The sequence below is a fragment of the Triturus cristatus genome, chromosome 5_1 (genome assembly GCF_964204655.1).
Source record: "Triturus cristatus chromosome 5_1, aTriCri1.1, whole genome shotgun sequence".
Lineage (NCBI taxonomy): Eukaryota > Metazoa > Chordata > Amphibia > Caudata > Salamandridae > Triturus > Triturus cristatus.
Window position 1 is genome coordinate 122585239 of NC_140587.1, and position 14400 is coordinate 122599638.

Consider the following 14400-nt stretch of genomic DNA (forward strand, 5'->3'; position numbering starts at 1 on the left):
TATTGCCTATTGCAAGTTGTGCCCTTTTTAATATCATACATATTTTGATGCTTTGTGCACCAAAATCGGCATGCACCAGTATTTTCTATGAATTTTCCCCTGTAAAATTCGGGAGGCTTCATCTGCCGAACTTTACATGGGGAATATTGAAGGCAGTGGTAATTACCACAAAATGTGGTTTCAAGACAAAGTACACAGGAGTTACCGGCCATAAAAGTGATAAAGAGTGAGTAGCCTAGGAAAGATACAGCTGCTCAGGTGGTACACTGCAAGAATGCAGTCTTCAGGCTTTCTATAGTTGTGTACTTCCTGAGCTGGGAATGAGCGACTGTTTTATGTCAGAGACACACCTGACTTTAAGGAGACTGACTTCCCTGCGACACGTGCTCTCCTCAGGTAACCCCTTGGAGACTCCTGGAGACTTCAGCACCAGTGATCAGACTAGGACAGCTAGCAATAACAGGGCAATGACTGACAACCTGCTTGGGCCCAAAATGGCAGACCGGGTGAGGCAATCGTGGGACTGTCTCAGTATCCTTCTTCACTCTACCATATATACCACCTGACTATATAGTCATGTTCTCTAGGGTGAAACAAGCACATATGGCAAGTGCTGGGGATCCCTCCAGCTGAATGAAACACCATACCTATTAACTACCCCAGAAATGACCGAAGACTTTGGAAGGGTGGCGTAGGCCCACAGACTCGATTCAGAAGGTCGACCAGAACCGGCACTCAGAGAGCTCTGTGTGCAGGTTTTTGATGATTTTAGGTGGCCCGGAACGGTGATTAGAGCCTCATCTGGGCCTCGTTGAAGCACATCTCATCCATCAGCATTGATTACTCCCGCAGCATTGCTGCGGCCTCATGGGAGGGAGTCTGGAGAGGAGTACAGACACCTCCTGCAGCATTGTCATTTAGAGCTCTTAAAGACCTAAGCTATCGTCAGTGGGGCTGCACCTGAGAATAACACTCCTTAGCAGACTGTGTAGCTGAAAACCTTATCACTCTTTATTTCTCCAAAAAAGCAACAGCTCAACTGGGTGTCCAGCTATTTTAGCCCAGCAGAATTGTGAGACAGCCTACCAATAGCGGCTGCCGGAGACGCCATGTCACTCATGAAAGAAAATCTCTTCTCTTCCCTGCGAGAGTTTATAAAGGAATTCTAGGTGAAACCAAAAACTGACTTGGCCACTTCTTTAGAAAATATCTGGGCTGACTTTAACGACAAACTCTCCTTCCTCCAGCACTACATTGCCCTGGGTGCTAGACTTATAATCCAAATCTCTCGACAAGAAACAACGCACCACCTACTTAGAGAACCTCACATACTTTCTCCAAGCACAGCTGGAGGCTGAAGAATAAAGACCTTGAAAACAGATCACATTGTGGCAATTTATGGATTTATGATCTGAAGGAAGGTGTAGAGGGTCCAGATTTGGAAAACTTTGTCGCAGATTTATTCGCAGAGATACTCGGGGGAAAGGTGAAATTAGAGATGACAAGAGGAGAGAGGAGGTGTACAAGAGATGTGCTGGCAAAATTCTGCTCTTTTAAGGTGAAGGAGGCTATTCTACAGGCAGCCCAACTTGAATTTCACAGAGCCACCAGTTTACACTATTAAGATGTCATACCAGCAACCCTAGCCTGACTTCAACAATTGAGACTAGTAACAGATAAGCTACGACACGACCTAGACTTATCCCTTTGAGCTCGCCTTTGAAATGCAATACAAAGCATATTATGTCACAGACCTGGCTGAAGCTATGACGCTCTTGGAGATACCAAGTTCCAAGTACAAAGGTTATAGGATGGCCCAGGAACTCCTAGAGGCGGCACCAACAGATCCCAAATAGTGGGCCTCTGGCACTTTCAGAGACATCCACAGCAGCTGAGGAAGCAGTGACTGAGACCACTATGGTTACTCCTTAGCAGGCCTATTCAGCAAGACATGATACTGAGGGCCCCTTAATAAGGACCACCCAATCTTACCGAGATAATTTGGTAGAGAGACTAATTTAGGATGGATACGCTGCAGGAGATATTCCTGAAGGTCTGAATGAGCCACATGTAGCTAATACCATCTGGATCTATTCTACATGCTTTGACAATACCTAACTAATAAAGCTACTCTAAAGTTTTGGTAGCAGTCTCTGACCGATACGCCTAGCAAGTTGTATTTAACTTTACCTGACATACTTGTTTTCAGAACAGTTGTCCCATCAGTCTCTGCGTGTCAATTTTTATGTTTATTGGTACAGGATTGGCATCTTTTTCAGAGGGCTGCGAGAGGATTATATGCAATGATGGGGGCAGAGAGCCTGAGGATGAGCAAGCAGGGAGGAATGAAGGGCAGACTCCAGAGGGGGGACATCTGGGGCCACTGAGTGGAAAGCAGGTTTGGGGCTGATAATCAGAAGGCTTCAGCCTTCCGTGGTGATTACTACCCTTTCTTGAAGTACCCGACCAAGCTCCACAAAATGTGGAAATACCTGCTGGATCAAAATAATGATGTGGTGGCTTTGAAGGAGACACATCTGAAATGAAATAAGGACCATAGACTGAGACACAAGGCTACCCCTTGATATATACATTTACAGCACTGCCACTTCCAATAATTGGGACACATACAAGGAAGTTTTGCGGGAAAAATCTATAGGGCTGTTCACCATAGTTAATAAACAGAGGACAAAAGACCAATTGACACTTGAAGGGGAACTACACACACTGGAACAGCAGCACAAGGCCACCCTGCCCTTATCTCTTCAGTGGAAAATGTCAGCAATACATGGGAAACTCAATGGCAACTACTCTAATAGCAAACACAAGGAGATGATGGACAGAGTGCTAAAACTTTTTAGACACTCACCCCCAGCACTAAGGATAGAACCACTAGTTGCCAATATGTGATCCACCCCCTCTATAAGCAGCATCATGTTCGGGTCTATAGAACACAAAAGTTTCCTCTTTGTCGATAATGTACAAATAATGTTTACATTCCCGCGGCTCGCCCCTCAGACCTTGCTGGAGGAGCTAAGTTTCTTTGAAAGTGTGGCAGGCTTCTGTATCAATTTGACTAAGTCCTTTTTTACTTCACCGGACGTTGACTAATGCAGACATAGAAACAATGGTGGCCTCTACCCACTTCCAATGTGTGAAAAAAGACATCACCTACCTGGGTATTAAACTTATCGCTAAACTGTCCGCCCTGTATCAGGCAAAATACACTCTGCTCCTACAACAGTAATTGAGCTTGGGTAGACATTGCGGATCCGGGCCGAATTTTTCGGATGACATTTTTAAAAATAGCAGATGTGTTGCGCTGATGTCATATTTCAATTTGATGTAAAATCATAGGTTTTGAGGATAAAGTAGTCTTGTAGAGACAGAAAAAAACCCTCAGAGCAACCCTTCTGCCATTTTCAATAATGGCGGCTACCAAGTTTTGCACTATAGCTTTCATATGTAAAACATTTCCCCAGACATTCTTTGACAAACTCTACGAACTTGGGGCCTCATTTATGAGAAATGGCGCATCACTGCGTGAAAGCAGTGATGCATCACTTCTCAGTGTGCCCTCCTTGCGACATGATGGATGTGTCATATTTACTGTATGACGCATCATGTCGCAAGGAGTTACAGATACGTCAGTATTTCTGACGTATCTGTAGGCGCAAAAGTGACGCATTGCTGGAGTATGTCACAAAAGTGACGCAACTCCAGCAATGTGTCCTTTCACATGGGGCAAGCCCCACGTGAATGGGCCTGCATCAGTCTTATACCTGCTGTGAGGCAGGCATAAGATATTGGCGCATTTGCACCCTTGAAGTGGCGCAGTGAAATCTCGTATATTTCACTGCATCACTTCTACGAGGTTTACTTACGTGGGAACGCCCACGCTGCATACATTACACCTGACGCTGGTATAATGTAGCGCAGGGGTTTACAAAGTGACGCATCTGCTTAGATGCCTGTACTGCTCGATTTTCACGGCCCTATTGTGTTGATGGGTGATTAGGGTGACTTCAGTCTATTACCATTCAAGCCTAAGGGTTAGAGTAGCGAATGAAGTCTATTTACTAGGCACTTCGACATGATCCTGTGTTCTTCCCCATAGATTAGGGCTTGCACACATATCCTAGGGGATAGATTTGTTAGTCTTAGGGATAACCTGCCCTGTAGTGAGGGTATTTCATGGAGCCGTGTTGAATTCAGGCCTGGTAGGCCTCAAACGGGGGAGACTCCATCTTTCTTTCTGCTCCAGCAGCTTGAGATGTTTCCAAGTTACAGGGGATGTTTTAGTTATGAGGTGTTATTCGCTTGGAGAGAACCGGTTCAGACCGGCCCTTATCGAAGGATTGTATTTTTCTTCATGCCGAAGACGCTACATCAGGCCGGCCGGCTGGGAAAGTGTCCTTGGCACGGGGAGGTACAAGAATTTGGTGGGCGGCAGGTTACGGGCTGGAATTTTCCATGAGAAAATGCACCTCTATATTAGTGAAAGCCTGAGGCAGATACGGACACTTATTCTTTCAATCCATAGGCGGCACCTAGCCGTTAGCAGAAAAGCTACTACTTATTCCAGGGAAGACAGATGACAAACTTGAGGACGGAGAAAGACCAAGAGACAGTTACTCTTCTAGCAGAATTGCCAGAGAGGAGAGAGTAGCCGATGAGGAAGAGGTCCCAGTGACTCGGAGAAGGGAGCTACGTAGGTGTGATCTCCAGGCGAGCCGAGGCACAGACGAGAAGGGGACCTAGATGACCATTGAGTGCAGGCTACACACGACTAAGGTGATGTCGACCCCTTTCTTATTAGAGTGTACAACCTAATCTTTCACTTTTCTTTACAGGTTATGTGTTACATTACATTATGTGCTTGCGTATATGATATATATATATATATATATAATAAAGTCAGTTTGTAGTCAACATGTGCTGCGTGTTCTTGTATAAGAGGGTAGCCTATTCTTTTAGTCAGCTGCAACTCAACATGAACAGATGTTAACCCTGATCCGGTAAGTGGTAACTGAATAGGGGAGAAAGGAGCCCCTCGAACCAGAGAACAGGTTGTGCTCAAACTGGCAGTTCTTGTGTGATCTGATACACTGATTCCCTTGTCGTATGTTATAGTGATCATAGGATGAACTCGTGAAGGCTGCCGTCTGGGTAGGAAGTCCTGGGTCTGCCTGAGACCGCGAGGCTGAGGCTGCCGTCTGGGTAGGAAGTCCTGGGTCTGTCTGAGACCGCGAGGCTGAGACTGCCGTCTGGGTAGGAAGTCCTGGGTCTGTCTGAGACCGCGAGGCTAAGGCTGCCGTCTGGGTAGGAAGTCCTGGGTCTGTCTCAGACCGCGAGGCTGAGGCTGCCGTCTGGGTAGGAAGTCCTGGGTCTGTCTGAGACCGCGAGGCTGAGACTGCCGTCTGGGTAGGAAGTCCTGGGTCTGTCTGAGACCGCGAGGCTGAGACTGCCGTCTGGGTAGGAAGTCCTGGGTCTGTCTGAGACCGCGAGGCTGAGGCTGCCGTCTGGGTAGGAAGTCCTGGGTCTGTCTAAGACCGCGAGGCTGAGGCTGCCGTCTAGGTAGGAAGTCCTGGGTCTGTCTAAGACCGCGAGGCTGAGACTGCCGTCTGGGTAGGAAATCCTGGGTCTGTTTGAGACCGCGAGGGTGAGGCTGCCGTCTGGGCAGGAAGTCCTGGGTCTGTCCAAGACCGCGAGGCTGCTATATATGTATATATATATATATGTATATATATATGTGTATATATATATATATATCCATGTAATAGGAATTCCCTGTCCTTGGGTGGTACATATATATATATATATATATATATAGGTGTGTTCTTGTGAATAGGCCCTAGGGAGAGGGTAATGTTCTGATTTGGGTTAGAGAGGCTCTGTTGAGCGGGTTCTATCTGATCCGACAACCCAAGCAGAACAATGCCTCACTTTGTAAATAGGGCGCTACAGGAGGCATGCTTTACGCCACCTATGCGTCACAAAAAATGACACAACGGAAGCGCAAAACTCTCGCAAGGCCTCATAAATAAGCCCCTTGGTTTTCAGGTTTTCTGTTTTCTGATTTTGAACTGAGTGTATTGAACATTACCTGGCTTTGCATTTTGTCTTTTGAAGTAAATGCACCCTTGCGTTGTTCACTTCAGAGATATGATGTGCAAAACCTAATTTGTCATTCTTGTTCCAGAAAGAATTTCATCACAATGTTTCTATAACCTCAGATATAATGAGTATACCTTGTCACAAATTAACGTGATAAGTTCCGCTCAATACTGAGTGGATAGTTTTGCTTTCAAAGGTTTCAGCCTCAAAAAGGGCATTGTCTATGCCACACCTACTGAGATAAACTCCTGCACACAACAACACAACCTTTATCCAGTTGGGTTATAAGTTTGGAGCTTTGTTTATTTATGCCTACAGCTGACATAGCTTGTTTGCCAGCTGCTACTACATTGGTATAGTCTTGAAAAAGCACCATGGCTGAATCAGAAGTGCTGGATGGTCCAGACAAAGAAGAGCTTTCATCAAAATCAAAATTATCTAGAGCAGCAATTGTAAATCCTTTCCAGGTCAAGTGATTTGTAAGAGGTGTGCTGTCGGATTCACAAGAATGTGCAGCATAAGATGCTAATATGTTCTTACCCCATACTATGTCATCATAACATGTTGATACGCCAGTCTCATTCATAGAAGGGATTCGTTCTCTACTTTTGAACTTGTCATAGATTGCGTGGGCAGACATCATGTGTAGTGGAGATTTATTTTTGCCATAATGTAATTCATAAAACATGATTTGATGAAGAGAGCGCATTTGCACAGCGTAAGCCTGTCAGTTTATGGGGTTGTCTTCCACTTCTTTGCTTATATCTTCAAAGCCATCAGCAATACTGTCAGCTTCTTTTCCGAACTCAAGAACAAGTTTGTAACAGTTTTGCTTTGCTGATAGTAAGCAATGATGTACAAAATATTAAGAGAACATCAAGAATTCTTGTTGACTCCCATGATTTGCAGAGCTCTGTGGCATCACAATATTTGTCATTAAGTTCAACATTTAAATCTTTTAGGATGTTTCTTAAAAAGTTCCTGCTGACTTTACAGCATCCTGTGATCCTATTTTGGCAGGAAGAACTTCAGGAGTCAAATCAGCTGAGGACACCATAAGTGGCTCATTCTTTTTGTTGGACTGACAACAACAAATTCTGTCATTGTACATTCTCACCAGAAAAATCTTAATTTTTTATTATGGATCAAACCAGTTTTATTAATGTTGACCATTATTTCTCTGATCTCACTGTGAACCCGTAGCCAGCACTCAAGAGTGGCTTTAAAATTATTTTTTTCAACAAGTGCAAAATTAACTGAAGGCTGATGGTTACGTTGCTTCTAGAAGCTCATTCTACATTTATATATTTGAATTTTTGCACGCATGCAGTCGGGGTGGGCATACAAATCCACTGCAAATACATTCACCTCTCTGTTCCGATCAGCTATGGCTGAAAACGTCATCTTGGAAGAAACTAGCTGCAGATAAAAACATGTTTGCCCTTTGACACTCATATACTCTGTTCTTTCATCAATTCCTTTGGCCCTTGTTCTGGCTAAACCACAAATAAATCATTGGCGATCTTCTGCTTTCTGTTCAGTTTTTTCGAGATTGACGAGGGGTAGCCATTTATCTTCTAAGTGGATGTGCAATGGGTTTGGTTGCTCTCCCTTTTTCAGAAGACTCAGATTCTTTTTGTGATTCACTTGGTTTCTGCTATTTATGGAGAAATTCTTTCCAGCCTTTTTTCCATTGTATAGGACTTGTAGCACTTGTTTTTTTAATGTGATCCTCTTCACCTATCAGTTTTAATCTTTTGTGAACTTTGTCTTGCCATATTTCTGCAGCATCTCAAACTCTCTTCTGTCCAACTGCAGTAGATGTTAGCTTTGCTTTCCGATTAGTTTGGCATATGACTCATTATTCTTTGTTGAAGGAGTCCTCAGCCACACTCTATCAGGAGATAAAGATCTTCTGCAACCACCTGCTTCACTCATGTTTACAAATTTGATTCAACAGAAAACCTAAAATAAAAACAATATTAAAATAAATTATCAATATAATGGTTAAAACACATCATTATAGAACTGCCATTTTGGAAAATGGTAAAAGGGTTGCTTTGAGCAGTTATTTTCTGTATCTCTAAGAATAATTGACCCCCAAAACCTATGTTTGGCATCAAAACAAAATATATAGCTATCATGGTTCCTGAAATATTACATCATTACTGCAACATAACCGCCATATCAAAAAAAGTCTTCTAGAGAAATTTGACCCGGATTAGGAATGTCTACCCAAGCTAAATTGTGTTCCTAATGATACAAAACACAAATCTAAAATGAAAATCTCTGGACAACAATTTCTTTACAGAGGTATATCAAGCGGCCACAACTAAGAGTGACCTCAAATGCTGGGCTCCTGTGTTTAGGTCGAATTCGTTTGATTAAGAGGACAATCCTCTCAAAGGTATTTTATCTTTTCCAGGGACTCCTTATTGAATTATACCACGAGTTTCTGCCCACCGTACGCACCTTGATTACACATTTCATCAGGCAAAAGCAGAAAGCCCAATTACCCTTTAAATTGCTCAGGCTGCCCAAAGATGGAGGAGGATTAGTTGTCCCAGTTTGTCACCTTAATTATAAAGTGGCTCAGTTAGGAGTTCTCTCAGTATGGTCATTACGAGAGTCACACAAACATCGGTTGCACATGGACAGGGCGATAGTGGGAAAGATTATTTGGGACTTGCTATGAAAAGCAAAAGCAATTGGCCACCAAATGCTTACTTGAGCAACTGAACGAAAATGGCCCTTAAAATATGGGATGAGGTAAACAGAGTGGCCTCCTGGACTACCTTTCTATCACCTCATAAACTGATTCACTACATCCCAGAGTTCCCCTCCGGCCTCTCACTCAAGTCCATTCAAAGCCTGGTAGGAGGGGGGCTGTCTCACACACTCAGACCTGTTTCATAACTGGGATGTTTTAATTTTTGAATAATGTAATCGTGATTTTGGTCTCCCAGACTCTAAACACTTTCACTACTCAATTGAAAAAGTGGTCACTATACTCTGGCGTTAGACTTACAGCTATTAGAGAACTCACTCCTATAGAACAATTCATAAAAAGAGCGGATCTCCTAAAATAACTATCTTCTTTTTGTAATCCCTCCTTCTCAATAAGATGCTCAATAAGTTGCAATAACTGGAAAATATTTCAGGGTGAGAAATTCCAGTGGAAATATGGAGGAATCTATGGGAGGATTTCCCCAAATGTAATCACTCATTAAGCATGTGTCAGAAACATTCTCCTTTAGGACTGGTCTTTATACCCCACTAAGATGAAAATGATTTTTTCCCACACATCTGACTTATGCTGGAGAGGGTGTGGGCTGTTGGGCGATGTTCATCCCATCTGGTGGGACTTCACTACAATACGACCCTTTTGTTCCAAGATCCTGTTGCAGATTAATGATGTCCTGGGATACCCAATTCTAGATACCCTAGGCTTTGCAATATTGGATTTACGTGACCTTGGTCTGCAATGTCAAAGTAAGGGTGACAGTTATTATGTGGATGTGTATGGGGTGGCACAATTAAACTGGCAGCAGCCTGGAAAAAGAAATACGCCCCAATCCGACACAGTGGCATGCACACTTATCGTAGGCTCTCACCATGGAAATTCTGGCAGACATCTTTAGGGATCATTTAAAAAACTTTGAACTCTCATGGGGACCATTAGTGCCCTACTGATCTAGAGCTCTCCCAGTGACGGCTTGTCCCACGTAGGTACAGGCGTTGCATTTCTTTCAGTTCTAAACCTTGGGTACTATCCTTTAGAAGCTTCTGCTAGGCTGATCTTCTATTACAGTCAACATAAAGCTCCATCCATGTACCCTAAGAAATATATATATATATTTTCTTCACAGGTTTTTTGGGGGGGAGGTAGAACTACATTGTTAGATTTGTTTATCTGTAATAGCAATGTTAATGAGCAAGGACATGTTAGTGGATTTCCACCCTCTTTCAAATGGCACTTTATTTTTTAATGGCTTCTTGACAATATACGGTCTGGACACCTAATATTTGTACTGTTGTCACCTGCTACAAGTAAAATCCAATAAAGAATTGTATATGAAACAAGTTGTAATTTTTAATACAGTCAGTCAGTCAAAAAGGCTTTATTTCGATATAAATATATCTTAAAAAGCGAACATACAATAATACACAATAAAATAGTAAGAAGGAACCAGTACATAAAGAGATAGACGAACATTTCATGCAGCTACTGGTACCAATAAATTAACTAAAAAGCATTATATAATTTGTTAAAAAACAGATTAAACAAGATACGAAAGCCTAGTTGATCTGATACGCCATGCCCACCCTAGGAATTTAGCTAAGCCACAAGCAAAGAGGGGCCGTGGATCGTTTTTCAATATTCGTAGGGCCTCCAAATAGTGTCTAGTTCCAAGTTCTCTGCATAGTGGCTTTAACCATCTACTCCGAGGAGCTGCATAGGCCGGGCATTCGAACAGAAAGTGGGGAACAGACTCAGACCTCCTTACACAAAATGGGCAAGAAGAAATTGTCTGGGACGGTGCCTTCCACCTAGAAGTCAATTCTCCAACAGGAAGCAAGCCTATTCTAAATTGGAAATATAGAGCCCTATCCTTGCGGTTTGAGATGACATCCAGGTATGGTTCACAGAAGTGCACTTCCTTAGTCAAAAGAAAATCCATAGTGGACCTACACAAATTGGCATTGCTACTTCTGGTATCGGCTACCCAGCTCCAATATATCTTTTTTAGCTCAGACTTAAGAGGTGCAGATCTATTATTCCAGGCCTCCCCGAGACCAAGGCTGACGAGAAGACGCTTGACTTCCCTCAACCAGTGAATCTTGGACCAGCCTGGTGACCCCAGCACATCGGTTAGGCCGTCCGCATAGCTGCATAATTCTGGTGTTCTCCAAATTCTTGCCCATAGGAGAAGAGGGCGGAGCTTAGCCTGGTCGCTAATTGGCCGAGTACCCATATCTAATAACAGTGGGAGGGTTGGGGTGCTATAGGGAAGACCCATTAGATCTTTGTAAAATTTGCTTTCGGAACGGGATAGGTGATCCGCCCTATAAACCCCCCAAAGTTCAGCCCCATAAAGGGCAGCGCTAACACCCCTTGCCCTGTAGATATCTAAAACAGGAGCAATGGGTTTAAGGGATGAAGCACGGTGTTCCTTAAGAAGGGCACCCACCACCCTCTTATGGGTCAGCAACATCTTTTGATGGTGGCATTTCCAGCTCATAGAATCACAGAGACGAATGCCAAGGTAGTCGAACTCTGAGACCATCTCAAGGGCAACGGAATCTAGAGTCGGCGGTTTGGCCAATTTTCCCGGAGGGTTAAGGACCAAATACTTGGTCTTCGCTGTGTTGATGACTAACCCTCTTGCATCACAAAAAGACTTAAAATTAACTAATAGGCTCTGCAGAGATTAGGAGGGTATCATCTGCAAATAGAAGGGTAGGTATTCTTCTGCCAGCCAGGGATGGTGCATCTGCAGGATGTTGTAGCAGGTGCTCCACCACTCCATTGACATACAACGAGAATAGAGTGGGGGCAAGGACACATCCCTGGCGCACCCCTCTATTTACAGGTATACGTGCTGTTTTTTGCCCCTGGTTACCCCACCTGATCTGTGCAAAATTATCAGTATGGAGTTTTATCAATATGCTTAGCAAGTAGGGTGGAATGCCCTGTTCGTCAAGCACACTCCATAATTGGCTACGGGGAACTAGGTCAAAGGCAGTCCGCAAGTCTATAAAAGCAAGGTACAGACTGCCTTTGCCCAGTACAACCACTTTCCAGTATAACATCATGAGTCGAAAGGATTGCTCTATAGTCCCCGTGCCTGATCTAAAACCAGCCTGAAAATCTGAAAGAATGCCCTTTTCCTCTACCCACTGCAATATCCTGGCCAAGACCACTTTACCAGCCATCTTTTGTGAGGTGTCTAAGAGGCTTATTGGGCGGTAATTGGCTGGGTCATTCCGACAACCTTTCTTAAAGATTGGAACGACCTCAGCCCCCTTCCATGAGGTCGGGAAAGTTGCCCCTTCAAGACTGGAGTTCAGTAGGGCGGAGATGAGTTTTCCCCATTCTTCCGGGTTAATGCGTAACAAATCTCCTGGTATGCCGTCCGGACCTGCTGCTTTATTGGGCACAAGGCTATTAATCGCCCCCACCACTTCCTTAGATGTAAACAGAAGCTCGTCCTTGGGCTGGGAAGATGCATAAGGGTGTCGTGCTATCAAACTTTCCCCCACATCCGGGACCATTGAATAAAGTTGGGAGAAGTGGGCAACCCACGCACACTCAGATACATTACAAGTAATCATTGTGTCCACAGGTTTCTCCCTAGTTCTTAATAGGTCCCAAAAACTCTTTGCATCATTCCTGAGGCTAGCGGCCTTCAGGTCACACCAGAACTGGTCATCCCATTCTGCTTTTGCCTTTGTTAGGGCCCTCCTATAATTTCCCCTTGCGGCACAGACCAGGACTTTATTCTTAGATTTTACTGCCTTTAGTAGATCCCATTTAGCCGCTCGGCATGCAGATGAGAACCACCCAGCAGAGGCCTTCCTACCGCCTCTCTTGTTGGCCCCTTTTCCCGCGTTGTGGGTAACGAATAGCTCACCCAAAGCCTTCGTAGTTTGTGCAAAAACTGCGGAAACCTCCTGCGCACTGAAAGATGGGGAATCGATGCAAGGTATAATATTGGCCATAATAGATTGTACCTCCAGCATCTTACCCTCATTACCAATAATGTTCTTCCAATTCAGGCACCTGCCACAATTGGAGGGACACACTTCATGTGTTGATTTCCACACATGTGGGATTGGGGGAGGGGAGCTACCCTTCCAAAGAGGGGACAAAGACAGAGATAAAGGGTTATGGTCACTGTCAATGGATGGCCGGACCTCCATGTCCACCAGGAAAGACCACAAACGAAAGTTCAACATAATATAGTCAATCCTAGAGGAATGACCTATTCTATTGAACGTATGTGCCCCCATTAAATCTGATTTGGATCTGCCGTTGGTTGCTCTAAGACCATGCTCCAAGCAGAGGACATTAAGATCAATTGCATTTTGGGTCCATCTCCTGATTGGAGCAATTGACAACGGCGGGATGCCTCTCCTTACATCGTCCTCGCTGGTGCCCAGCACATCGTCCGCAGCAAGCGGTTCAAATGTGCAGTTAAAATCCCCAGCTAATAAGACGAGGGAGTCTGGACCACAACTCTTAAGTTCTTCGTCAATGCCAGTTGGGGAGAGAGTGGAAAGACCACCCCTAGTGCCTCTAACATATATATTAAATATTTCGAGCATTCCTCCTCCACACGGGCCTCTCAATGATAGTCTCTGGAGGTCCGGTGAGTTAGTGGCTATACATTTAATGGAATATCGCTGGGAGATGTTTACCCAAATTAACAAACCTCCGGAGGGACGCCCCTTACCTCCATTCGGACGAACAGCTGGTACGAAGTAGGTGGTATAACCCAGCTTATGCTGTGGTTCCAGGCACCAAGTTTCCTGGAACAAACAAATCCCAAATGATTCGATAAATGTATTCCAATCAGGGATACTTATATTCCGAGCTAGACCGGCTATATTCCAGCTAGCTACCCTCAGAGGCGTACTGAGAACCCCTCCCTGCCCCAATGTTAAAATCCTTTTAGAAGGGGTATTATCAATGGCAATGTCCATTTCAACGACGGGTGTTGCCACAGCATGAGGAGTTTGAAAGCCTTCAACCGGCAGGTCCCTACTAAGCTGGGGCGGCACCTGTAAGCAACCCCTAGGAGTCAATAAAGAGGAAAGGGTGGTAATGGAAGAGCTCACCTGCTGCTCTCCAGGGGGCAAGCTGTCAGTTTGTAACTCCCCGGAAACTTCAATATGCAACTTCCGTACAGGACAAATTACCTGTCAACAACCATGCCAAAATCGACCCTGCGGCTGACTCGCGATATTGTTGAATAGACTAAATTTAGAGATACAACCGCGAGTTCTACTGTCCCAACCCTCCCACATATCGATTCCGGGTTGCCTTGCGGGGGGAATTTGGGGGTTAACATAACTAAGGTCACAAGTGCCAATTGAACCCCTGCTATCTATTAAGCTATGATCATTCATAGGTCCTCTACATATATAGCTAACGATCCTTGGATCTTCAAAGTTCACTAAGATACAATCCCCACTTATAGATTTTTTCCTGGTACCAATCCATCCAACTCTACGTACGTGAATGATCCGGCCCTCCCAGAACTCGGGCAAAGGTCTGTT